The sequence below is a fragment of the Pteronotus mesoamericanus genome, unplaced genomic scaffold (assembly GCF_021234165.1).
Source record: "Pteronotus mesoamericanus isolate MK-2021 breed Mesoamerican mustached bat unplaced genomic scaffold, CSHL_Meso_final contig_90, whole genome shotgun sequence".
Classification (NCBI taxonomy): domain Eukaryota; kingdom Metazoa; phylum Chordata; class Mammalia; order Chiroptera; family Mormoopidae; genus Pteronotus; species Pteronotus mesoamericanus.
Window position 1 is genome coordinate 45,963,278 of NW_026555277.1, and position 26,439 is coordinate 45,989,716.

The 26,439-nt window shown below is 47.4% G+C and overlaps 1 protein-coding gene and 1 pseudogene across 7 annotated transcripts in view; one reads left to right on the forward strand and one right to left on the reverse strand.

The window, feature by feature from the left end:
- BMAL1 (basic helix-loop-helix ARNT like 1) overlaps positions 1-26,439 on the reverse strand; it is a 106,150-nt gene that overhangs the window by 38,753 nt on the left and 40,958 nt on the right. Inside the window, exon 1 of one of the 7 annotated variants that reach the window (XM_054586078.1) lies at positions 4,434-4,447. The exons of the other annotated variants lie outside the window; for them this stretch is intronic. The gene's annotated coding sequence lies outside the window, so the exon portion shown is untranslated. Of the gene's footprint in view, positions 1-4,433; positions 4,448-26,439 lie in introns of those variants that run through there. 7 annotated transcript variants of the gene reach the window in all.
- On the forward strand, positions 25,551-25,672 carry LOC129080801 (uncharacterized; annotated as a pseudogene).

Genomic DNA, 26,439 nt, shown 5'->3' on the forward strand with positions numbered 1-26,439 from the left:
CACACCCCGTCTATACAAAGGAAGATCACCACATCCAAGACCACCGATCACACACCAGGCACCTCTCTCTGCTTCCCCTCCTTCCTGCCCCAGCACCCTGAATGCTGCATGAAGAGAAAGGACAGTGTGTAGCCGCCCCTTCCTGAGGGGACAGTCTGCAGGCCGCCTGGTATCAGGCCTGGCACTGTGACTTGACTGATAAATATGACTGGACAGGTCAGCCATAACTTTGGGATAGAACCATTAACAAGTGTTCCTTTGTGCCGAGACCAGCAATTTCCTGAATGGAGAAAGAAATAAGTTTTTGCTACTGTAAGCCATTGAGGTACTGCGGCTTTTTATTACTTGGGTGACCAAGTCTTCTGTTTGCCCGGGACCTTCCTGTTTTAGCACCGAAAGTTCTGCATCCCGGGAAACCCCCTGTCCCAGATGAGCCAGGACGGTTGGTCGCTGAGTTCTTAGCACTGCAAAACTCCTCCTGAGCTGTCTGACACAGGCAGGAGGAAGGAAATGCAGACCTGGGCCCTGGAGCCACAGACCAGGGCTGACCTGGGAGGAGCCCGGGGGAACAGTGGCATTCACACTGGACGAGTTTCATCTTCACGATAGCCTATCCATTAACTGTGATCATTATCCAGTTCTCCAGGGAAGGAACTAAGGACTGAACAGGCCAAGTTATCTAAAGATGGCACAAACAGCAATGAGGACTGAACCGAGGTACGTCTGGCTCCCTGTTGGTTCTAACCACCACACTGCTGCTGGTCCTGCCTCCAAAATCACCCCACAAAGTAACACACAAAACCCCCCAAATAAGTACACCTGGGGACAAAATGAGGGGGGATGATAAGAAGGAGAAATCCTGGTTCAGGAACACTACACAGACTGAGCGAATGGGTCATCTCTGGGCTCCCTGGTGAAAGGGCAGGGAGGAAAACGCTCAGACCTCACATGGGCTACAAAGTGCGGCAGCTAGTTTATGGGAACAGGCTGAGCAAGGGGCGTGTCTGCAGGGAGGGGTGTGTCTGGTTTCTGAGCAATGCTGTCGGGATGGCTCTGGGAAATACATTTTGTGAAAGAATATGTCTCCCCACCCCACTTTCTAAACGGGACCCCAGTGAAAAGCTCCCCACCCTTTTGCCCCCACCCGCAGGTGTGACAGCTGAATGGAGTTAAGGCCATTTTGTGAAGCCCCAGGATGTCACTGGAGTAATGCTTTAGAGGATGCGGCTCAATAAAAGGGCACGGCTTAGGGAAAAAGAAATGATAGTGACTCAGCCTCTTGGACTATCCTTGTCTGGTGGCTACGTGCTTATCGATCAACTTCCCCACAACATCCAGCTCTCCAGGTTTACTGAGGGGATGAATGTGGACTTGCTCTGCTCTGTTCAGATGGTGGTGGCCTCTGAGCAGAGAGGCTGAAGGGGCCTGCCCCCTCTGCAAGTCCCTCTTGACCCTCCACGGTTACTCTGACAGGCTGTGGGGAGTTTGGTAGCCTCCACAACAGAGAGAACGTTCACCTGGTGAGACCAGGCGCCTTGAGCCTAGGTGTTTGTGCCTCAGTTATTCTCTAGCTCCTAGTGGAAGCCAGGCCAGTGGGGATGCAGAGGAATCAGTAGTCCTTATGTTCAAGATTCCCTCAACCTAGTGGGAGGGACAGTGTTTAAGTAAAGACGTGATGGCATGATATAGTAACAAGCTGGGCCATGGTCTAAGTGGCATAGATTTGTGGTGCCATCATGACAAACTTCCAGCAGGTGGCAGTCAAGTGTTTTGAGGAAGGTGCCTGCCCCCCTCCCCCCACCCCCCCCCCCGCCCCCCCCCGCCCCGGCTGTGGAGAGTATGACGTAAGTTAAGGGAGCAGAACTGAGAAGGAAATAAGTCACTTACTGGTGCGCGCGTGCGTGCATGGTGGGAGGGGGCGGTGTGGGGGGTGTGTGTGTGTGTATATGTGTGTTGGGGGGGGGCACAGGTAATGGAAGGTGAAGGGACCAGGGAGGACATGAGACTTGAATTCGGTGTCGCAGATATTTGCCTGGTGGACTAGATGGTGGGGAGTATGTTCTGAGCAGGGGAGAGTGGTATTTGCAGTGGCTCAGGGGCCTGGGGGAGAACACTGTTGGTGGCACTTGTGTACCAGTCCTACTGGTAACTCTAGATCTTGGGGATCTGTCATCAAACATAAATCAAGGAGACTGCCTTGGGAACTACAGGGCTTGGAGGACCGATGAGAGGGTCTCACGGGGGCAGGATTTGTGAATCCTGAAGTGCTTTGTGACTCAAAACAAGGCTGGCGTTTGTGGAAAACACTCCCCTGCCCAATACGATCGATGGAGGAGAGTTCCCAGAATTCCAGTCCTGGAGGAGTGCTGAGGGCTGTCAGAGGGGTTCACGGATCTAACTGACAGTCACCAAACAGGGCGCGCACCTAGCCCAGTGAAGGCACTCAGTGATTGTTGAATAAAAGGGATGCCTTCCTAGACCTTTGCCAAGTCTGTCTCTGACATATAGGAAGGAGAACCACCTGAGGAACAAGATAAGGCCCCGCTGGGCTTTCCGGGCAGACTCTCCGTCCTGGATGGGGATGTACAGACCACTGACGGGACTGATGTGGGAAGTAACCTAATTCCAGCTGACAGCTGAGCAACTGCCCAAATTGAGGTGATTCAGGACAAGGAGGTAGAATGAACGGTCAGAACTGGAACAATGGGATGGACAAGCAGATACAGATTATTCCTTTAATAGGTCTGATTAAAAAAAGATTGCAAAATGACTTTGAATCTCAGGAAGGATGGACCCCGCTTTGAACATCCATGCACCCTGAGAAGGAGCTGGTATTACTCAATGCTTTCAATGCACCAGGTCCTTTATGACACAGTGGCGAGGTGTGCGCTCTGGCCATGTTTCAAATCCTGACTCCACCATTGTTAGTGCCTCGGGCGCAAACCTCAGTTCCAACATATGCACGACGCGCAACTCCGCTTGTCGCGGTCCCCTGACCTGTGTGACACGGATGACGACATCACGGACCTCAGAGCTGTGGTGGGGAATAGAAAGTGCTTAGAACGGTGTCTGGCACGTAGTAAGCCCTCCATAAGTGCTAACTTATTATTTTCCCATTTAACCACCACAACAACCCTCTACATGGCTAATGTCATCTCTCCCATTTTACAGACGAGGAAATGCAGTTTCAGAGAGGTTAAGTGACTTGACAGAGGCTGATGATTTTATAGAAAGGTAGATTTAAACCAGGTCAGTCCACTCTAAAGTCCACTGTCTTTCCCCTATATGGCACAGCCCCCTGCACAAAAAAAGAAGCGGCACATTCCAAAATAAGCAGGGATTTCAACACTTTTAAAGCGAGCACTCGCCAAAGGTCTGTCATGGAACACTGCTTCCATGGGATTTTAATGATGTTACATGGGGGAAAATAGCAATGGCCAAAGAAGTATGGGGAATGCTGGGTTAGACAGTTAGGTTTCCCTTTTGCAAAGCTTCTCAGAATCTTAAACATGTGCCTGGAGGTGAAGGTCCAGAAGCAATGGACCTTCAGTCCCCAACATGTACCTGTTCCCTTGCCTTTTCTCCTCTAACATCAAATAGACAAGGGTTCAGTGGGGCACCCCAGGGGGAACCTGCTCTGCAGAACCACCTGGGACTAAGGACCGCTCCCTGTGACTCTGCGTCCTCTCCCTCCCTACCGATTTCCTTGCCAGAAGGTGCTTGGCATGGCTTGATCAGCCTCTTGGCTCCTCTGAAAGCAGCCTGAGGTCTGAGGTCCCCATGAATGGTTTCTGAGCACTTCCTCTTGCCAGTACATGACCCCCTGCCCCTGCCCTCTGCCTCTCAGCACCCACAGGCCCTTAGCCCACTTCCTGGACTTTGCTCTCAGCACCCACAGGCACTCAGCCCACTTCCTGGACTTTGTTCCAGGGCCTTTCCCTCCCGCCTAGACCCGGGATTTCTCTGCATTACTTGGAGGATGACAGTGGCACCTGAAGTGGCCAAGGGAGCTCACAGGTGCTGCTTCTCCCCAGGCAGGGCCCAGGCCTCCTTCTCCTCTACACCTCCATGCCCAGCACGGGGCCTGGCATGGAGGGGGTGCTCAGTACCTCGTGTGCGTGTAGGAAGATGGGGCTCCGTATCTGCAACGCTCTGGCTGTTCTGCACATCAGCTCTGGGAGGCAGCCTCCCAAGGGCGAAGCGCTCCTCCTGACTCTTAGCCTCAACATGGCCCGCCATTCAGAGATGGCGTGCCCCCCTCCCCATACCAAGAAGGATCAATGAGTCATGCTTATTAACCAAAGACATATCAGTCTGGCTCTTGATTTCTTTTCTTTTTTTCTTTCTTCTTCTTTTAAATACTACAGAATAAGAAAAGAGAACCTGGTCCTAAAGATTCAGGGGAAGAACACTTTTTCCACCAAAAAACTTACTGCCTGAAGTTGAACCAAGTTCTGGCAAACAACTGCATCTTGTTCTAAAGGAAACAAAAGGATGCATTGCTGTTACTTGGTGGCAAAGGGAAAGATGCCAGGCAAGGGAGAGCAGTCAAGACAGGGTGGCCAGGAAGATGCTCTGCGTTTCTGCTCGGGCTGTGGCTGGAGGCAGCGGGACAGGCAGCAGGGGGTGGACCAAGGAGGGTGAAGGCTCAGAGATCGTGGTGGGGAAGTTGAGAGCAGGACAGACATTGGGAAGAATATTAGTCAGTGGACAAAAGGGACCCCGAAGGATCTCACATGGAGCGGCCTTCACCTTTTGCCATGGCAGAGAGCAAGGCCAACCGTGAGGCAGGGGAAGGCCCTGAGGGCAGGCCGGGAAGGGGTGAGGGGGTGGGGGTGCACAGCGGCAGGGCCTCTTGGGTGAGGCCACACAGCAGGTGTTCATTCAAGGCCTGTTGACCAGGCCTGTGACCTCCCTGAAGTGGATGACCTCGTGCTAGTGAAAAAAGGAGGACAGAAGGCGGTGGAAAGGTAAGCGCTAATGTCAAAGAAAGCAAAGTCAGACTGAAAAGTGTGGGATTAAAGCTCAGCAAGGGTGAGAAAGAAGCATAGGAGGCGGAGAAGACAGACTGGCAAGTGGGCATGAAGGAACTTAAGAGTGGAGGGGCTCCAGGACAGGGAGCTCCGGGGAGCAGCAGGGAGTCAGCGAGGGGCTGGGGAACGGCTGGACTGGGGGATGGGAGGGGGTTGGAGAACCTCCCAGAGGCCAGCACTTTGCAGTAGGAAGCACTGTAGAGTAAGAATTTGAAGAGTAAGTAGTATTTTAAAAGTCCAATCCCTTCATTTTATGGTCAAGGAAACTAAAATACAGAGAAATAGCTCCTCCCACAGAAAGCTGGGAACAGGATAGTGAGAATGTCAAGCCAATGGGCAATAATAACCGAACTACAGAACTGCCCAGGGAGGTGAGCTGGTGAGAGCAAAGGACCATGATTTCCCTAGAAAGCTGCAGCCTGCAGGAGAAGGCGGACCAGCAGGCAGACAGCCGCTGCCCAGAGCCAGGCTGCACCCGGGGCTCTGGGGGAAACAGTGGTACCTGGCTAAGAGGCACTGGGGGCACGGGGAGGTATGCCCACCAGCCACAGAGTCCGGTAAGGAGGCCTCAGATGGCTACCATGGCCCCAACACCCTAAAGCAATCCGGCCAACACAATTTACTGAGCACCCATATATGCCAGGCAATTTCTAAGGTGAAAGAATTGGTAATTTGAGTAAATTCCCACCACAAACTGCATGTAGCAGTCAAATTCCAGTTCAGGGCAATTTTGTAATAGTAAAGACACTGTTGTGTGCTGGCGTACAATCATTCATTAATCTTTCACCAAATATTTTGAGGGCAACCAAGTGCCAGGCGCTGTTCCCCTCAGCAGTGCTGGGGCTGGGGCGGGGAGACAGAAATCCTCATCCTCACTCATTCTGGTGAGGATGGGGAGCAAAGGAGATAAGTAAATAATGCTGGGGGGTGGGAAGTGCTGGGGGATAAAGCCGACTGGGCCAGACGTGCACTGGAGATGAAAGTAGTCTAAACACGAGGAGGTGAAGGGTCCAGGAAGGAGCATTTCAGGCCGAGAAGAGCCATTCAAAGGGCTATGGTGGAGCCAAGCAGCATTAGAGGACTGGCCACTAATCCTGCTTGGGTTTTAAGGCTAGCTAGAGTGTTGAGAAGAGACTGTGGGGAGGGGGGCTTCTTAAGGGGGTACCATGTATGGTGAGGGGAGGAGAGACCACGTGTATGTGTTGGGGGGACCTGTATGTTTATGAGTGTGTGGGGGTAAGCAGGGGGGTGTGTGGGAGGGGGTGTCTTGCGATAAAGGTAGCACAGGAAGGCCAGTAAGGAGACAACTAGAACAGCCTGGGAAACAGGCGATACAGCTCAGCCCTGGTCTTAGGAAAGGAGGTGATGAGAAGCAGCTGAATTTTAGGTATGTTTTCAGGTGGGCTGTGTTGATGGACGGGATAGGAGGTTGAGGAGGAGTCCGGGCTACGTGGCCATGGTGGGGTGATGCGATGTTGTTGATTCTTGGTATCCTCTGGAGGAACAGCCAACGGGATTTCCTGAACTTTTTTTTTCTGACATGAGGGGCGACAGCCAGTCTGTGACGTGCACAAAGGCCTGGAGAGCAAGGGGACAACAGGGGGAGAAAATATAGCCCAAGTCTGCTTGCCAGGCAGTGTGCCCTGTGGGGCAGATGGAGGAACCCACCCAGCGGGCACAGGAGCCGGTGGTGTGGAGCACGTGAAGTGAGAAGTCCCTGGGAGACATCTAAGGTGCACTGCAGACTGCCCAGCTGCAGCCCCACCTCGCCTTCTGGAGCGATGACTACCTCCCGTTGACCGAGCATCAAACATGCCAAGGGTGGTGCTGGCCCTTACACAGCTCATTTGGTCCTCACAATGACCTTTTGGAGAAGGTATTATTATCAACGTCATGTAGAAGGTGGCACTGAGGCTCAGAGAGGTGCAGTAACTTGTCCAAGATCCCACAGCTGGGAGGTGGGGAACAGGGACTGAACCCAGATGTACGCAACTCTACAGCCGGGGCTCCACACAGGCTTTGTTGCTTCAGTGACTCAGCAAAGAAAAGCAAAAGCTCTAACCCAAGTAGGAGAAAGAGGGCAGGGCAGGCTGGTGCCCATCCACCTTCCGCCTACACTGCAAAGATGCCAAAACTAGTAACATGGATGTGAATCAACCAAGGGCTGGGGGAATGGCAGGTGTTTAACTGGTTCACTCACAGTTAATCAGATGATCCTTTCTGTTTCAACCCTGAATTACTGGAAACCTTTTTGAAATGCACTAGCCCATTGGTCTGCCCTGGCAAGCACACTTTGAAGGACACGATTTAATCTTGAGACAAGTCTCGAGGCCTTCCAGCTCTAAGATGTTTATCTCAGTATGCCCTGACCCCAGGAATAACCCTGCAAGTTCCTCCGCAACGGAAACGAAATCAGCTTGTTTTCTTTCATCTGTCTCTTTCTTACGCCAGCAATAAAAAACATATTTCAGTGATTTCAGTTTCGTTTTCCTGAGCTTTGGTTACAGCAATTGTTACATGTCTCAGGATCTGAGAAACCATGGATGTCAGAACTCGAAATACGTTTTCTGAGAAAATATTCAGTGCACAATAAAAATAATAATGCAAAAATAGTAGCAGCAGAAACTATACACTGAGATTTTATTTTGTGCCAGTCAGTGTTGTTTCATTTTGTTTTCAATGAAGGAATAACTGATTCTTAGAGAGGCCAAGTAACTGGCCTGAGGTTTCTCAGCTCATGAGTGGGGAAGCCCAAACCCAGGGGTGCTTGACTCCAGAGCAGGTGAAGGGGTAGTATTCTTTCTGAATTAGATTAATTAAAACAAAAAAAATAAACTGAAACCTCTTATAAATCAATAAAAACACAAACACCTCAGTATAAAAATAAGTAAAAAATATGAACAGGGAATTCACAAAATTGACACAATTCATTTGTGCAGGCAGAGGCTATAAAACAACCAAACCAATCTGGTAAAGAGCAGGGAGCCTGGCTTGTTTTGCTTTCCATAAAAATCAACACATGAACATTAAAAATATATAGGTACAGGAAGAGGGGGTGAAAAAACAGATGATAATAAAAACAATTTTATACTCTTTGAGATATGTATTTTCTAGGAGGGACAGGGGAAACATCAAAACACCTTATTTCTCTGGCAGTGAATGCAGTTGAAAATTCTGATTTCTATTGCACATCTAAGAGAAATAAAATCATTTCTTTTCATTTCAAATCTATACTAAGGTTTCTCCAGCTAATTTATAAGCCAATACACACACACACACACACACACCACGCACCCACCCACCCACCCTTTCTAGTACTTTCAAAGAGTCAGTACATATATTTTTAACATTCCTTCTCTTTAAATGAAATTTGTAAACAATATAACCTACCAACACTTATAATTTCAAAAGGCAATCCAACATAATACAACTGTAATACAAAGAAGAAAGAAAATAAAGTTAGGCCCTGACCACACTGGTTCAGTTGTTTGGGCGTCATTCCTGAACTGAAAGGTTGAAGGTTCGATTCCTGGTCAGGGTACATGCCTGGGTTGCAGGTTTGGTCCCAAATAGGTCTGTGTACGGGAAGCAACTGATTGATGTTTCTCTCTCACATCTATGTCTCTCTCCCTTTCTCTCCCTCCTTTCCCCTCTCTCTAAAACTAAATAAATAAAACCTTAAAAAATAGTTAGAATAAGATAATATGTATGTCAATAAGCAAATGTTATACGTGGCAACCCTAGAGAATGACAGATGTTTATACCTATTTATAACAAAACATAAACCTCATATAAATGGTGGTTGTGTTCCTGGAAAATTCCACGTGCAGTATGTCCTCAAATAATGTCATTTCATGCAATGTCATTTCGTTATAACGTTGATGAGAAAAACAAAACTTCTGGCTAGGTTTACTGTCTCCATGAAGTTTGCACAGTCTCCCATGTCTGCATGGGTTTTCTCTGGTACTCGGATTTCCTCCCACATCCCAAAGATGTGCACATCAGGCAAAGTGGTGTGTCTCCACGGCCCCCGTCTGCGTGCATGCGGGCGTGTCGGCGTGGCCCTGCGATGGAAGGGCGTCCTGTCCAGGGTGGGTGCCTGCCCTGTGCCGTGAGCTGCAGGGATAGGCCCTGGCCACCTGTGACCCTGAATAAGCAGGTTGGAAAGAATTGTCTTACTTGTTTTCATTAATAATTCTTAAATGCATATATAGCTCACATTTATTTCCATGTTTAATATTAGAAGTGTCTTGGGTCTTTATTTAGAAGTTTGATGATGTTTTCTGAGACCAGAAATATGCTGTAGGAACTTAACTCTTGTTTCCATCAATTAGCCTATGGCAAAATTGATTTTCTCATACATCATTTTGCCCAGAGTTGCAGTTCCCAAGAACCTATCGATAATGTTAAGTGAGGACTTACTGTATATTAAAAACATGCAAAAATTGTGTTCATATGTGAAAACGGAGTCAGATTCCAGGCTCAGAAAATTATAAACAGCATTTCATCTACATGAATGCCCAGTGAACTTTGAAGGGTTGTGTAGGAAGTTGGATGATCCTTTGCTCTCCACATGTTACATCTAGCATCCCTGCTGCCCCTCAATGAAAGCCCTGTCCCCATCATTGTGACAGCCAATCACCCCACACATTCCCAGTATGTCCTATAGGGGGCACTACCTACCCATCTAGTATCACTAGCATGGTTGGTTTCTTTTCTACAAAGAAAGAAGGGGCAGAGAGGTTAAGAGATTTACCCAAAGCCATATGGAAAATCAAAAAGCAGTCAGGACTAGAAAAGGAGAAGGAGTAGCTAGTGGAGGAAAAGGAAATTATCATTCCAATATTTATATTTATGAATTGCTAGACAGTGTGCCTATTGTTATGCCTCTATAGGCTCACATCTAATCCTATCAATATTAGGTGTTAGTTCTATTGCTGTCTCCAATTTTCAGAGAGATACACTACATTTCAGGGAAATTAGGCCCCATTTTTGGTAATGATAGAACGGATTTTATCCAGTTCTTTTTCCATTGCTTTGAGCAGCTCTCCCTCTAGGTCTCTGGGTGCACGTATCAGGGATCAGGCCCCTCGCTTTGCAGCTTAAATCTCTAGGAAACAGTAACTTGGATGCATGCTAACTAAAAAGCAACTGATGAAGAGAAAGATGGCTCGACCCCGGCTTCTCACCCCTTTTGACTCAGCCAACCTATGGCCCATGCCTGATCAGAGAAGCCCAGGAGCCCCTGAGCACAGGAAGCAGACAGACTCTGGACAAAGTCATGGATCATCTTTCTCCAGACTCCTGGAAGAGCCTGGCCTGAGTCACCAGGGGTCAGGGCAGGACGGCCAGAGTGACTGCAGGGACGGTTCCTGCCCCGGAAGGCCCGTGCTTCCAGCCCCGCCCCACACTCCACAAGATGCAGCTGAAGGGCTGGGGCCCAGGTTACAGACGCAGGAAGGGCCAGGCACAGAACGAGGGCTTGGTCACCCAGCCTTGAGGTATCAGGTGTGGGGGACACTCCACAACAGTCACTCCAGCTTCATGATATATTCGCCTCTGCTCATTTAACCCTCAAAACATCCTTATGGAAAGACGGTTACTTCTACCTCACAGAAGAGGAAATTGAGACCACAAGAGACTGGCACCTAGTGACACAGCTGGCAAAGGGCAGTGCGGACACTCAAGCCCAGGTCGGACCGGCCCCAACCGCCTCCCTCTCCTGCACCTTTCAAAATGCTTCCTGATTTATGCACATCAGGAAAATAAATACTGATACCCATATTTGTTACTCTGATCTAAACCCACCCTCAGGGCATGGAAGAGCTACGACAAGCCCATCTGCTGGTGACAGTGCAAAGGCCTCTGCCCCACAGTCCCTTCTGTCAAAAACCCTGAGGAAGTTCATAGGAAAATGGTTCAACTCAGGCTCTCATCGAATGATTTCCTGCAAAATAAGTCCGAGTCGGACCAGCCCCAGTCGAATGCTCCATGGGCTTACTTTTAGTGCTAAGGCTGTGAGAGGACAGCCCCATGGCCAAGGGCACAGGCTCTGGAGCCAGGCTGCCTGCATCCAGTCTATGCTCTGCCACCTGCGTGTGTGATTCTGGACAAGATCTGACCTCTACCACTCAGTTTCCTCATTGGTAAAAGAGGATATTGATATTATCCACCTCATAGGGTGGTTGTGAGAATACAACAATTCATATAAAGAGCTTAGAACTTGAGTGCCTGGCGCATGGTAAGCACTCAACTAATGTCACCTGTCCCTAACATTGATATTTACTGCATGTCACATAAAGAATGGTTGAAGCCACTGGACAGCATCAACCCTGCGGAGGGAGGTCCCGGGGCAGGGGAAGGGAGTTCAGGAGCACAACTTCCACACTTCGAAAGTGGAGCCATGCCACACCTACAGACCTTTGTTCTGTGATGCTCCGAAGGTAGAACTAGGTCAATGAGGAAACACTGCCAAGAGGCAGATTTGAATTAGAATAAAGAAGGATTTTCTAACAGGCAGACAGGTCCTTAAAGGGGAAGTGGACTGCGTGGGTGCCTCACAGGCTGAAAGGCCTCCTGTCAGGAACAGTACAGATGGGACTCTCCTGCCCGGGAGGGTGGACAGAGGAAGTGACCGCTGGGGCCCCTTCGTACTGGAGCTTTCCATCACTCCGAGAACAAGCGAGGAGGTGCTGTTAGCCAGGGTGTGGCTGATTAGCAGGAAGGAAGGAAGATGGACTTTGAACCACTATTAACTAACAACCCTTCAGGGCTTTCACTGAATGCTCTCAAAACACCATTTGGTGGTGGTGGCAGAGATGGTGGATGTGACCAACAGTGGGGAAATGAACCAAATGCATTTCTTAAACACCTGCTGGGTGGTTGGCAAAGTAATTCAGAGAAAGAGTGAAATGACAGGGTTCATGGCAACAAACTACCAATGTTTTCTTACTTGGAGAATTTAAAGACAGCCCCAGTTACTCACGCCACTGTCACCTGGGACATACAATACGAAGTAAGGGGTCAGGTCGACCGGCCCCATGGGCTCGGACTGAGACAGGAGGACTGGGGGTCGTTTCAGTTCACAGGCAATTTCCCAACCTCCTCTCAGGAAAAGGTTTCAGCGTTTTTACCACCAAACCTGTTACTGACACAACCCACCGAACTGGGTACCTGGTCTCTTGGGCCCAGCCGCATACAGTGGAAGAGCAGGGGACACAGGGAAATGAGCAGAAGCAGGGAACAGGAGCCAGAAGGCGGAAAATCGGCTCCCTGGCAGTTGATTCAGAGGTGGGGCATCCAGGGGGTATCCTTCGTCATGAAATATTATTACCTCTATAAATTAAAATGAAAAATATTTTTAACACTAGAAATTATTTCATTAACAAAAGAGTATTAGACTATATTAAGACTATACAACAAATCTAAGAAAAAAAAGCATAAAATTCTCAAACTAAAGGCTCATCAGCCATTTTCTAAGTATTGAAAACTGCCCATTTAGATATCGTCAACTCTGAGAAGTCGGAAGCAGGTAAGTGGCTGGGGGTAGGAAAAGATTAAGAAAAAAAATTTATGGAGATGACACTGAGGACATTTTATGCATTCATTTCATTCTTTGCCACCTGGAAACACCTGGCAGCATATTTAAACACTGTCGGGACAGCTAGACACTCACCAGGCAGGAAGACAGGCCATCTCTTCTCAGAGAGAACGTGCTCAGTAGCCCAAAAGCCCCAGCTTCGGTGACTCGGGCTTCTGAGCTGCTGGACTGGCGGACCAGATTCCCTCCCCACACCACGAACCTCTCCTGCCGCACTCCCCTGCCGTAGTAACTCATGTCCCAGTACGTCACTGTCCTTTACCCTCCAGTTGGCTGTCTGCCTGTAGCTAATTCCCATTGCTTCTTCCTCCCCTCTAATCTCTCCTCTCCAGCTTGCTCCTCCCCGTGTTGACTGTGACAGCCTTAATTTAGGCCCCGGTCACCCCAATCCTGGCCTCCTCACATCCTCCAAAACCACTGGCCTCTAGCATTGCCAAGAAGTGACTTTTCCAGAAGCTTTCACAGTCCATCCTTCCTCATAGAGGCTTCTCTGCCCCTTCCCAGCCTCAGACAGAGAACTAACACCCAGGGAGGGCATCAGCCCCCGCAAAAAGAGACAGGTTCCCGCTCCCGTGCCAGCTCTAGTCCACTGACACTGGCTGCCCAGAGTGCTGCACAAAGACGGATTCTGGGCGTCAGTTATTACACTTCTATGTGGGGCCAGAGGGCTGGGGCGGCAGCTCTCATGCCACCCACATGCTGTCCCAGCCCAGGGTACAGCACCCATGGAACTCACCTGTCCCTGGCCTGTGCCCGAGTCCCCCACTCCCTCTGGTGTTCTTGTGACACATCCTCAATGGTCCCTTTTGGGGCTCCTCCAAAACTGCCATATTTGTCTTCACTGGCACCCGTCGCTGCACCATACTTTCCTCCCCCAACACTCAGCAAATGTGCTGTACCCTTCTCCATGAAAAGCTTTATAGTATCTATATAGTTTTCCCCAAGTGGGTCAGAGAGCAACTGATTTTATCTTTGCCTTGGTTCCCAGATAGGGGCCAAAATTCCACATCCTCACCATCCCCCCCGCTCAACTAGTGCTTTGCTGTACACGTGTAACTTGAGCTACTTATGCATATGGTCATTATTTGACTGTCTTGATGCCTGTCTCTCTGAGACTGTGGACACTAAAGGACAGAAATCGACTGCTTAATTGACTGGCTCTGAGCTCAGCGCAGCAGGGCATGTCAGAGAAAAGCAGAGACTGCGGCTGCAGCCCAGCTCTGCCATGACTGTCACCGGGCCCTGTCACCGTCCTCTCTGGGCCTCAGCTTCCCCAACTTTAGTAGGATGTACTTGAAGTAGAGGGTCTCTGAAGTCTCATCCAGCTCTAATGCACTGTGAGAACACAGGCCAGAAGCACTGGATTTATGCCTTTTCATGACTACGTGGGTAATAATTACTCAGGGCTGGGCTCAGTGAGATAATCACAATACAGCTCCTGTGAGTGGCACAGAGCCGCCATTGCAATCAGGGAACGGCCCTGAAGTGGATATTTAGTGCTGTGGAATGTGTGCTTGCATAGCTAAGTACAATGGACAATGAAGAATGATTTTATCTCCCTTTGGGAACGTAAGTGCACTATTCTATCTTTATATCTTCCATCTCCTAATATAGACAGTGTAGAACTTTTTCTGATCAGCACTCACTTGCCAATAATTTTGCTCTACATCTAAATGAAGAATAGGAGTCATATAAGTTCACAGATTGAATGGATGGTTGATTTACAAAGCCCTTGAAATGTGTGGCTGCAGGCTAACACTGGCAACCCCATAATTAGATATGGCATGCTCTGCGATGATGTATTTTTTACTGTTTTTTAATAACTCAGTTCTCCTTCTGGGATGAGGGGAAAAATGGAATTTGTTAAAAATAAATTGAGATTTAGTGGCTTTGCAGCCTTCTGCTGCTTGTTGCTCACAATATTCTATAAATAAAAGAAGCCCTGCCCTATAATGCACTGTAAACACCCACAGACACTCAGAGCCAAATTCTTCCAATTATGACCCTGTGCCAGTTGCCAAGCTACTGCAAGGACCTACTTGAAAGGCAGCCATCTAGGCCATTTCCTGATTAAGCTGCCCTGTAGCAAGGAACCAAGGCCTGCTGCTTTGGCATTGTATCTAGTCTCAAATAATTTTTCCATGTTCTTGAAATTAAACCCTTTCCTTGTGATCAAATTACAATTCAGAGGTAAGTGGAAAACTAACCGCCTATCCATCCATATGCCTGGGTCATGTGTGCGTTTAAGATCCTGGGCTGTCACATGCTGGACTTAAATCAGACAGCAGAAGTACCTTCACAACAGTGCCTTTAACTGCACTGAGCAAACCAAGGTCAAACAAAAGTAGGTCAGCTACGGACATGACAGGTGAGTCAGAGGCAGCCCGCCCTTCTGCTCAACGGCTTCCCTCACTGATAGGTTTGGGTCGCTGTTGCCCAATGCACCAGGCTGAAATCATTATTTAAAAGTCCATACTATCCCCCACAAAGGGCAGTGGGGTTGGCACTGGTGTCTAGCTGAGTGCTTTGTGGTTCAAATGCCAATGCACAAGCTCGGACCACCCCAGCGGCCTAGCTTTCAACAAGCCCTTAAAAAAACGGCATGCAGAGAAGCAGAAGATTGCAGTGTGCCACAGTCTCGCTGAGACAGAAATTATTTCCAGCTCCTTAGACAGCAGAACACTCAGGCAGCACTGGCACACAATGGGCTCTGGCTGGAAACTAATCACCCTCCCTCCTGACCACACGGAGGCTCTTCATTCAGTGTCAGCTCCACTGGGTGAGTGCTCCGAGAGGGGTGCTAACCCATGGCGTGCCAAGACGCCTCCTTCAAAGGCCCTATGACCCGGTTCCCAGCCCCAGGAGCCCATAGTCTGAATGGGGAGCCAATTTGTAAACAAGTACCACCCAAAAGAGAACTGATATGTGCGATGTGGTCAAATTTTCCAAACTCAGACTTGGCTCCGATACTTAAAGGGGCGGAGCCGTTCGAAGGAGTGTCCTGGACAACTTGGGACCTGGGAGTCACAAACCATGGAACTTCCTCAGAGAGGAGGCCGTCCAATCTGAAGTGGCTGTTCCTATAACTTGCACACCACCTACGGGTTCTGATTTGCTACTCTCTAAAATGACCTTGTTTCTTTGTGTCCCCCTGGTTAGAACGTAAGCAACACAAGAACAGAGGCCTCCTTCTATCTTGTTCTCTGTGCCTCCAGAGCAACTTGACCAGTGACTGGCTCATTGCAGGTGCTCAATAAATACTCGCTGAGTACAACAAATCCATGTCAAACCCCTGGAAGAACATTCTGTGTACCAGTCCCCTCAGTCCTCACAGCAGTGTTATGAGGTGAAATCATCTCTCCTATATAATGAGAAAATCAAAGGCCAGAGAGGGTGCCTGTTTTTCCCAGGTCCACACATGTAACGGGTTGATGGAGCTGAAATTCCAAGCCAGGCGTGAAGAGTTCTAATCCTGGCTTTAAAGTGAGCATCTGTTGCTTTTATAATTTAGGGAAATCAAAGAATAAAAATTTTAGAGAAAAAGCTATACATGAGAAAGAGCTTTATATCAAGTGATCTCATATATGATGGATTCAGTTCCTGTGCCCAAAGTCCAGGCGTCACGTCTATCTGCAGAGGGCACTGGCACTACAGACAGAGCAGGAGGGAGGGTCTGGGACCCCCTCTGTGGAGAGCTTACTCCTGTGTTTCTGTGGGACTCCCAAAGGCCAGGCGGTGGCGGGGGACTGGACACCAGCAGTGACAGCCATATTCCTGTCGCTGTTAAAAACAGCAGGCTTGTTCCATGGCTTGCTGGAAAGGTTCCAGGGAGAGGCCTACAAGCAAGTTAGAAGACGGGGGAGAGAAGATGCTTGAAATTTGCCTTCTCCCAGGGATCTGCCTTCACCCATACTTTCAAAACTGAAATTTAAAAAAAGGAAAGAAAGCATAATAGGATTGAAAATTTTAAAATTGAAAAGGAGAGATTTTCATTTACCTGAATTTGGAACACTAAACCCTTCTGAAGCTAAGCTTGTGCACCTTTATAATCAATGTATCACAGTGAAATTCCTATCGGTCTGATATTTTGAGCTGAAAAACCTTCTCCAGTCTGTCTGCTAGATGTAGGCTACGGCTTGAATTTATGTGCAAATCAGCAGGTTAGTCCCATCAAAACGGCCAGGTCAGTTCTACTGTGTAAATACACATCTCACATATGGGAAAGATATAAGGCAAAGAAGTATCAGTAAAGCAGGTATTTCCAAATGCTACCAGTGCAGCCCAAGAACCTCTGAATACATGACAGTGCAACGTCTAGTGTATGGCAAACAAGTACTCATTTAATTTTCACAGCAACCCTCCGAACCCTCTCTATACTGCCTCCATTTTCTAGATCTGGAAACAGAAGGTTTAAAAGGATTAAGTGACCCACGGTCCACAGCTAGCTGGGATTCAAAACCAGGTCTGTTTGACTCCAAGTTCATGCTCTTGGCTACTAAGCTCCACCTTAGAGCACAGCCTGAGCTGCCTCATCTTCAAAAATGATAATGCAACTGACCCCTGCAGGGTGGTGAGGATTAGACGGAACACGCATCAAGTGCTTAACACAGTACCTGGTACACAGGAAGCTCTACAGGGTAGCTATTAATGTTAAGCTGACGACTTCTGGACCTTTGGAAGGGAGAGAGAGATGTGGGAGGCGGGCATCTGGCTACACAGATGGTGCAGCATTTCACTTCATACGGCTCAACAAACAGGACTGGAAACTTCGGACCAAGGCCCGGGATGGCCTGCTCTTGGAGAGCGACAGAGAGGGGGCACCTCAGCAAGATGGGCAAGAATGTGTTTACTCAAAGATGAACGGCTTTTCATCAAAATCCAGAGAGAACTGGGGATTTGGGGAAGAAGAAATAATTCAAGCTTAAGAAGAGAGTTCTCGAGAGGCAGTCCCAGACGGCATGCCCTTGCCTGGGCTGGGAATGGGAGCCCACTGTCGGTCTGACTCCCTGACACCCGACAGGGCACAAGAGCTCCTGCGCATGTTTGTGGTAAGGGAGGTGCCGAACCCCCAAGTTATCCGTAAATCCAGCCTGAAACTTGGGCAAAACCTAGGCATTCTAAAAATAAAAGTTAAAAAATAAAGGGGGCGATTTTGTCAGAGCAAGTGTCCTGCAATGACGTAGTGCGGCTTGCAGTGTGTAAGATCAAGTGACCATCTGCAGGAAGGAGAGTGCGACTCCCTGACACCACCACCTTGACTACCCCCTACTGAAGAATGAATGGGGGGTGTCTGTGGAGCAGCAGTCACTCCTCAGAGAGCCAGCGGCACTGCCCAGGACGTGCATCCTCGCCGACATCTGCCCGGGGACAAACTCGTCCCAGAGTGTTGCCAGCCTTTCCCCAGACTAGCTAGCCCCCTCCTGTTTTTCTTATAAAAGACTCACTGTACCAAGTTCTCCCAATAGGAACCAAAGATATTCAAAGTTTCTCACATTCTGTCATTGGTTCCCTCTCCTCCATCCCCACAGCTCTACACAGGGCTCAGAAGCAATTTCCTGGACCATTTTAACTGCCTCTAACTAGTTCTGCTGCCGCCTCCTACAGTCCAGCCCCCACACTGCCACCAGCTGGCTTTCTAAAATAAAAGTGCTGACCACGTCACTCACCTCCTGAAAGATGTCTACTAGATTTGCACTGCCCACAGAATAAACACCAAAGTCTTAACTTGCATAAATTCATTCATTTTTTTCATTCACCTATCTAATCTGTGATGATCACCTACTGTGTGCCAGGAGGCTCTGTTTTAGGCCCTGGGGATGGAGTGGTAAGTGAGATAGATAGATAAGACAAGATCTCTCCCTCACAGATCTATGTTCTAGTGGGGTAAGACAAACAATAAAGACACATAAACACATCATGTAAAGCAGGTAGTGAGAAGCGCTAATGAAGGAAAATAAAGTAGGGTAAGAAGACAGAGTGATGGGGCAAGGGATGGGGTAAGAAAGCACTTTTTTACACAGGCAAAAGACCGTTTGAACAGAGACCAGAATGACGTAAAGGGGAGCCAGGCAAAGACACTGGGGAAGAGTGATCCAGACAGAGAACAGCGAGTGCTAAGGCCCTGAGGCAAGAAACACAATGGCCAGGATGGAATAAGCAAGGTGGAGAGGGCTGAGAGATGACACCAGAGAAGTAGGAGGGGCTGGCAGGCGCTGGCAAGGAGTTAGATTGTATTCCTAGGGCTTTAGGAAACTACTGGGGAGTTCTGAGGAGGAAAGTGATGCGATCCTATTTGCTTTTTAAAAGGTCACTGCCCAGACTGTGAAGAGGACTGATAGCAACGAGGCCAGAGTGGAAACAGGGAGATGAGCTGAGAGATGGGGACATCTGGATGAAGGTAAGGAGGTGTGATGGCTTTTGAGATACGCTCTGATGGAACAGCTATCAAGAATTGCAAACAGACAATGTGAGGACCAAAGAGATGAGCAGCATCAAAAATGCCTATGTTTTGGGTCTGGGTAACCAGGTAAGTGATGGTGCCATGTAATATGGTAGAGACTGGGAAGGAGCAGGCTTATATTTTTGTCCTTTTGTTCTTTTTAAGAAGAAAAAAATAAGACTCCTATTTAGTTGTGTTAGGTTTGGGATACCCTTGAAGCATCAAAGTATGGATGTTGAGTGGGCAATAGGTATGTAAGCTGGGGGCTCGGGAGAAAGGTCTGCAGTCATCAGCATAAGGATGACCACAGGATACGGCCACCCAGGTCCTCCACCTCTTGGCCACAGCTCCAGACACACACCCAGGTGCCAACTCCTCCAGGGCTCTGGCCTCTGCCCTGTGGCTCCTACTGGCTGGCACGCTCCGCCTGGACTTCTGCAGCACAAACTCCCCCGCCTCTCTCTCTCTTTTCAAATTGTCAGAAGAAATTTTTGTTTTGTTTTGTTTTAAGATATGGTACACTTCTGTATGAACCTTGAATCCTTAGCTAAATGATGTCTGAACTATAAAAAGACAAGTCATTTCATTGGGTTTTCTAATCTAAAAGCGTTTTCTTTTTTTTTCCTTTCAACAAATACTTATTGGGGGTCTACAGTATGTTATGCTTTGTCCTAAGCGATAGATAATGCAGAGGAGAGAGAGATTACAAATGGCTAAACAATATTTGTCATTAAATTGACAATCGTTTGTTCTCTCTCTCCTACTCCTATATTAAGACTTGCTCAAAAGTCACCCCTTGTCTATGAGGCCCCTCTAGATTCCCCGGGGGAGAGTCACCCAGTGCTCTCTTTTCCCACGGCACCCTGTTACGTGCCTTGAGGATGTCACAAGCCCAAGTCTCAGCACAGTCTCTCTGCACCTTTCCTCCCTGACAGCTCCTTGAGGGCAGTGACTGCAAGTCTATTACTTTCTGTATCCTACTTCCAACCATTAGAGCGGGGCATGGCAAACATTTGCTAAATGAATGGAGTTCTCTCTTCAAATAGGCGTAGAAGAAATTATATACGTGCAAACTGACTCATGCTGCAGCTGCTGTGTGCAAGCAGGAAAAAAGGTGGAAGAACTAAGGCGCTGTCACTGAAACGCTAATAAAGCTCAATGGGGCAGAACGGTGTCTTCCTAGGAGTTTCTTAACAACACAAAAGAGCTTCAAGAAATCTAAGAGTTGAGTTCAGTAGCTTAGGGTGTTGTGAGGTACAACTGCACCTGAGGAAGGTGTTTCAGGTTTCATAGCAGAAACACCCAGCGGGTCCAAGACCAAAGCCCTCAGGAGCTGGACACAGAGGAAAGGACACTGATTGTGGTTACCGAGATTCCTGTAACCCCGAGAGTGACCCTGGAGGCGGGTCCTATCTGTCCTCTTTACAGATGTGAATGAGTGTCAGAGAGGCTAGGTGATTTGCCAGGGTCACAGAGCTGGGAAGACAGGAGCAAGGATTCACACTCAGGTCTTCTCAACACCAATGCCTGCGTTCCTTCCGGCACACTCCACAACCTCGCTCTGTGATAGGAGGTCATACAGCAAGCAGGACCTTTAGGGACCACCTCAACCCCAAAATGCACCGAGGAAATGAAATTCTGCAGAGGGGGCGGGATTTACCCAGTGTGACTGAGGAGTCATCAGCAGAAGCGAAGCTGGACCCTGTCTCCGACTCCCAGAGCCGGGCTAGGCTCTTAGAGCGCTGTGCCTGCACTCTCTCAAGTAGTCCTTATGGAGGAGAGACAAAGCTTGCAAGTACCTTAGAAAGCTTGCAAGTAAAAGTGAGAGGATGGGAAATTGAGGGCCGCATTGACAGGTGGCAAGCTAAGTGAGGAGCGCTATCGCCTCCCGCAGTGGGTTACAAAGACGGCAGCATGAAGTGAACTGATCGATGTGTGGCAGCTCTTTCATTCCTTCCAACAAATGTTTGCTGCCCACCTTCTGTGTGCAAGGCCCTGAGCAAAGGAAAGGGAAAAGAACCCCAGAGTTGAAATGTGGCTCCCCCACTTGTGTAATATTCAGTATATTAACCTCTCTAAGCCTCGGTTTCCTCATCTGTAAGGATGAATTAACAGTCCGTTTTATAAACTTGTTCTGGAGATTAAATGGGATGACACATGGCCCTGGTATATAGGAGTGACTCAGTAAACATCAAATGGCTGGTAGTTTGTTCATTGCCAAGAAAACAAGGAACTTACTCATACTGTAGAAAAAAGGAATGGAAAAAGTTAGCTACACCCAAGTGCTTGTGAAAAACTTAGCAGAATAAAGTAGCATCATACTTTGAGAATTTACTAAAGCATAAAGAAATTCCTTAAGAAATTTTTAGTGGCTGACTATCTTAAAGTAGGGTAGATAGAAGCAGAGGCAGAATACAAGGAAAGAGAGAGGATGAATTTGAATACATGAGTGTATTGGTAAGAATCAAGAGAAGTTAAAGAATATGCATAAAAAGTGATATAACTTTATTCTTAATGGAGAAAGTTGCCATATTATATCACCCTATCTTCTCTGTCAAGTTCCTATTCAACCTTCAATACCTACTTGCTTGATGATCTTCCATCCCACCCCACCTGGAAGTTAATTAATCTTCCCTCTTGTCATTGATTCTTATCATTGCACATATTACATCACCTCTGTTCACTGAGCTCCCCTACAAGTACTGAGCTCCTGAGAGTACACACTGTGTATGAATCATCTCAAAGCTCATGTGGTGGTCTTCCCCTGGCTCCAGGATCCCAGGCCGGCAGTTACCAGTTCGGGACATCCCCAGAGGAGAAGCTTCTCTCTACAGCAGGAAAATGAGAGAGAAGACTTACACTGACAAAGTGTCTGTTCTGTGCCAAACATCTCAGATGCACCTTTCAAATGTTAATTCACACATTCTTCAAAATGCCCCTAGAGGGACTTACCATCTCTGTTTTGTAGAAAGGGGACTCTGAGTCTCAGGAAGGCGAGGTCAACGGCCAGAGGTTCATACTCCTAGTAAAAGTGATGAACCTGGGTCTCTCTGGCCTCACATCCCTGTTTTCACTAGACCAGACCACCATGCCTGGGTCTAAGGAAGTTGAAGGCACCCTGGGAAAATACGTGGTCTGGGCATCAAATCTACCATCAGGCTCAGAAGTGAGGTTAGTACTAAGGAGCTTTGGCCAATACAGGATAACCTGTTATCAAAAGCCAGACACCAGGTCAAAGGGGCAGAGAGGAAGCCTCTGGAGAAGACAGAATTCAAAATTTCACATGCAGTTAGCAGGTGGTAAGCTAACCATCTCCAGAGACCTGTTCTTTCTAAGGAGAAAAAGATATATTCTGGATCAGCAGTTCTCAACCACATGTAATCAGTTATGGCTTCTTATCAAGAATTCACAGACCCTTCCCAAATGCTAAGGAAATGTTCTAAAACATGATCGTAAATGTCAGTACTCTGAGGAGAGAGCTGTGGACAAAAGTGGCCACAGGAAGTCTGCGAATGTCACTTCCCTTTCCTTTCTCCACCCCCACCTCAGTAAAGGAAACATCTATGGCCTGCTGCATGCAAAAAGCCTTTCAGGGGTCTGACTCCACTACCTTTGGAATCAGAAATCCTATGTCCAATGCACTGTCACTTATCAGCTGTGCAACAGTAAGTCAGACCTTCTTTGAGCTCAGGTCTCCCCAGATATAAATAGTGGGGAGAGGGGAGTGCCTGCTATGAGAAAGTACACGTGGGAAGAACCTGGCATTCAAGCATAAGGAGGTGACGTAGGGAACCCTCGGTGCCTCACTACATCACCTGCCGCCTCCCTCTCCCAAGTCTCTTGGGCCTAACACCTGGCACTCCCTGGTGCAGCCCGTTTAGATGCTGACCCAGCCTTGGTGGGAAAGGCAAAGTGACCTGGGAGAGCTGAGGAAAAGGAGGTTGTGATTTGGCTGTTATTTGTCCAAAGGCTACCTGCCACAAGTGCAATCCTTACATAAGTATTTAATAATTAAATTGGTTACAGTAGTTGGGGAGCATTTTTGTCACCCTACAAGATGATAATCACCAAAACCAAGGTATGAAAATCATTTAATTATATCTGTAAATTTATGTATTTAAATAAAATTATTTATTTATTTTTAGAGAGAGGGGAAGGGAGGGAGAATGAAAGGGAGAGAAACGTCAATGTGTGGCTGCCTCCTGAGCACTCCTCACTGGGGACCTAGCCTGCAACCCAGGCATGTGCACTAACTGGGAATCAAACCGGCGACCCCTTGATTCGCTCTTAGGCCAGCACTCAATCCACTGAGCCACGACACGCAGGGTGAGTTTTTAAAGTCTACTTTTCTTATACGTGTTTAAGCAAAAACCAGATTATTGGAGCAATAACTGGACACTCTTGGGAGGATCCTGAATTGATACAGCCTTTTTGGAGGGCAATTTGGCAATACTGATAAAAAATTTAAAAGGTAAACTATTCAAGTCAAAAGTCTCACTTCTAGGTATCTGTCTCATGGGAAGTCTCATGAAAAAGTTCACAGGTCTATGCAGCAATTTCCACAGCAGCTACGGTGCCAATGGCAAAAGATCAGAAACAACATGGGGGAGCAGTCTATCAATACAGAAATGAGTAAATAAACTTACAATGCATCCATGCCATGGAGTACAACTGTTAAAAATAATGAAGCACATTTATCTGTACATAAAGACTTAAAGAGATAATGTAGTAATTGGAAGATGGCTATAAAAAGGAAAGCAGTATGAACAGTGTGCATAGAGAGATTCTGTTTTGACAGAACACAAGTGAAAACCAGTATGTTGGGGATGAGGGCAAAGGAGGCAGGGGCTGAGGGGTGGGGTGACACAAGCAACTGAAAAAGTCTAGGACTGTACCCAACAAAGTCTCAAAAGTACCCATCTTTGGGGAGATTTGGGGGGAGGGTCACAGAAGACTTTTACCTTTAAGTTAATGCACTTCAGTGTCGTCTGATTTTGTTAAAAGTGTGCATACTCTTTCATGATGACAAAAACAAGAAAATTTAAAAGCTCATAGGGTAATACTTTTTTTAAATTTCAGTGTTTGCAAGGACTCCGCTGAAGTAACCGCTGTGGGATGCAGAGCCTCCTCCCTCGTCTGCATGTGGGCGCTGGCCCTGTCCTCCCTGGCCGCAAGGAGGGAGGGGCTCCCCAAGGGAAAAACTACGATGCGGACGGGATCCAGTAGGGAGAATCTCAAACTCCTCACCCACTTCAATAAGGATTGTGCCAAATTAAAACCATTTCAACGAGATGGCAAATAAAAAGGGCTAAGTGTCTTTAACAGTTCCAATTTACACCATTATAAATTACTGAGTTAAAGCAGTACACTTGTTTTCAGCCTCCCTTAAATAGAGGCAATCAAAATTTACATCCTACATTATCCAACATTTTATGTTGACTTGTAAGTCTTGCTGAAGACTTCTTAAAAACTGTTAATGAGAAATTACCAGGGAGGAGAGAAGGTGACTCTACTAAACCCAAAAAGGCCTAAATAAAACACTGTAATAGCCACTAGGGGTTATCATAAAAAGGACAACTTAGAGAGTGAAATGACCTTCCTATCTGTGATCAAAGTTGCTAGTGAATATGTTTTAAATTAGTGCACAGTGTCTAAGAGGTGCTGGTTACATTAAGCAGGTTTAATCACCTACAGGCCACGTAAAGATGCAGCAATGGGGCGGGGCTGAGCGAACTAGAGAAACCAGCCCCTGAGGAGGCGAGGGGCTCTCCGCAGCACCGCCGTGAGCGGGGAGGGACACCGTGGTGCCAGACCTCCAATTTTTCATGAAGAGCTGGAAATCCAGATTTCGAGACAACACCTACCAATTTTTAAATGTTTAAATGTTTAAGTCATTAACTTAAAAGTTTTAAAACACTGTGAGTACTGAACAAAATACATCTGTAGGCCAGCTGCAGCCAGTGAATAAAGAGTTTTCAACCTCTGCTTACAAGTATCTACATTTTTTTGCCCTGGCAGGTGTGTCTCAGTTGGTTGGGTGTCATCCCACAGACTGAAAGGTCTTGGGTTCAGTTCCCGGTCAGGGCACATGCCCGGGTTGCAGGTTCGACCCTCGGCTGGGGCTCTTAAGAAAGGCAACCAATCAATGTTTCTCTCTCACATCAATGTTTCTCTTCCTCTCTTTCTCCCTCCCTTCCCCTCTCTCTAAATCCTCTCTCCCTCCATCTCTGAAAGCAATGAGAAAATGTCCTCGGGTGAGAATTAAAAAAAAAATAATGATAGTCTCTACATTTTTAAAAGTTGGCTGATTTTTGTTCAATTTTATTTTCAGAAAGATAGGTGGAGGCAAGGACATGGTATAGAATGGAAACAAACAAAAGAGGAGCTGATGTTAAGAAAATATTTCTAACATTGAGGAAACAATGGTAGTTGTCTACATCAAATTCTGAATCGATCATTTAAATTTGTTCAGCTATACATCGCTTCTCGGCTTTTTGGCCAAGATCAAGTGCAGTATCTGTCCTTATCAGTTTAAATTTCTTCAGCTATACTGGACACAAAGTTCTGAGTAAGAATTTCTCAGGTCCGGAGATAACTTCTACCTTTACTGTCAATGAATCTACAAGAACTTACACTTCTGTGTATTAAACGTTTATCATTAAATATTTAAAAAACCAACAGTTACCATAGCAACGCTCCCCTGTACCAGCTGCTATTCAGGCATCTGGCACCCAGGATCCCCAACGTGGGTCACATAGCCTCTGGGCAAGAGTCCAAGAAAGGCCTCTCTGAAAAGTGCCACTCCAAAACAAAAACCAAAAACAACAACAACAAACTTAAGACTTAACATTATACAACTGTGCTCATTTCTCCCAAAGTCAAAACAATAACAGATATTTTTGTGCCTATAATAATACTGCATATAATTTGCAATTCACAAAGTACTTTTCTTACACACACACTCCTCATAGCCTTTAACTGTACTTTCAGCCTTTGTATCTCATCCAGTCTGCTTACAATTATTATTTACAATACAACTTTTGAAAACAATAGTGATAACAGATATTTGGTGTTTTCTACATGTATGTACAAGGTAGAAATTTTCTACTTGTATGCACATTTTCATTTCACCCTCACAAGAACCTCATAAAGGTGATTACTATCAACATTATCACCATCCCATTTTATCGGCGAGGAAACTGGGGCTTAGAGAGCTTGTGTGGTTTGTCTTAAGTCACCTTCCTGGCAGGCACAGAGCTGACATTCTGCAGCGGGTCCCACTGAGACCAGTGTGACCAGTGCCCCTGAAAGGCAGCCTCATCCTGGAGGCCACCTGCCCTTTAAGCCAGTGACAGTGCGCAGCTAGC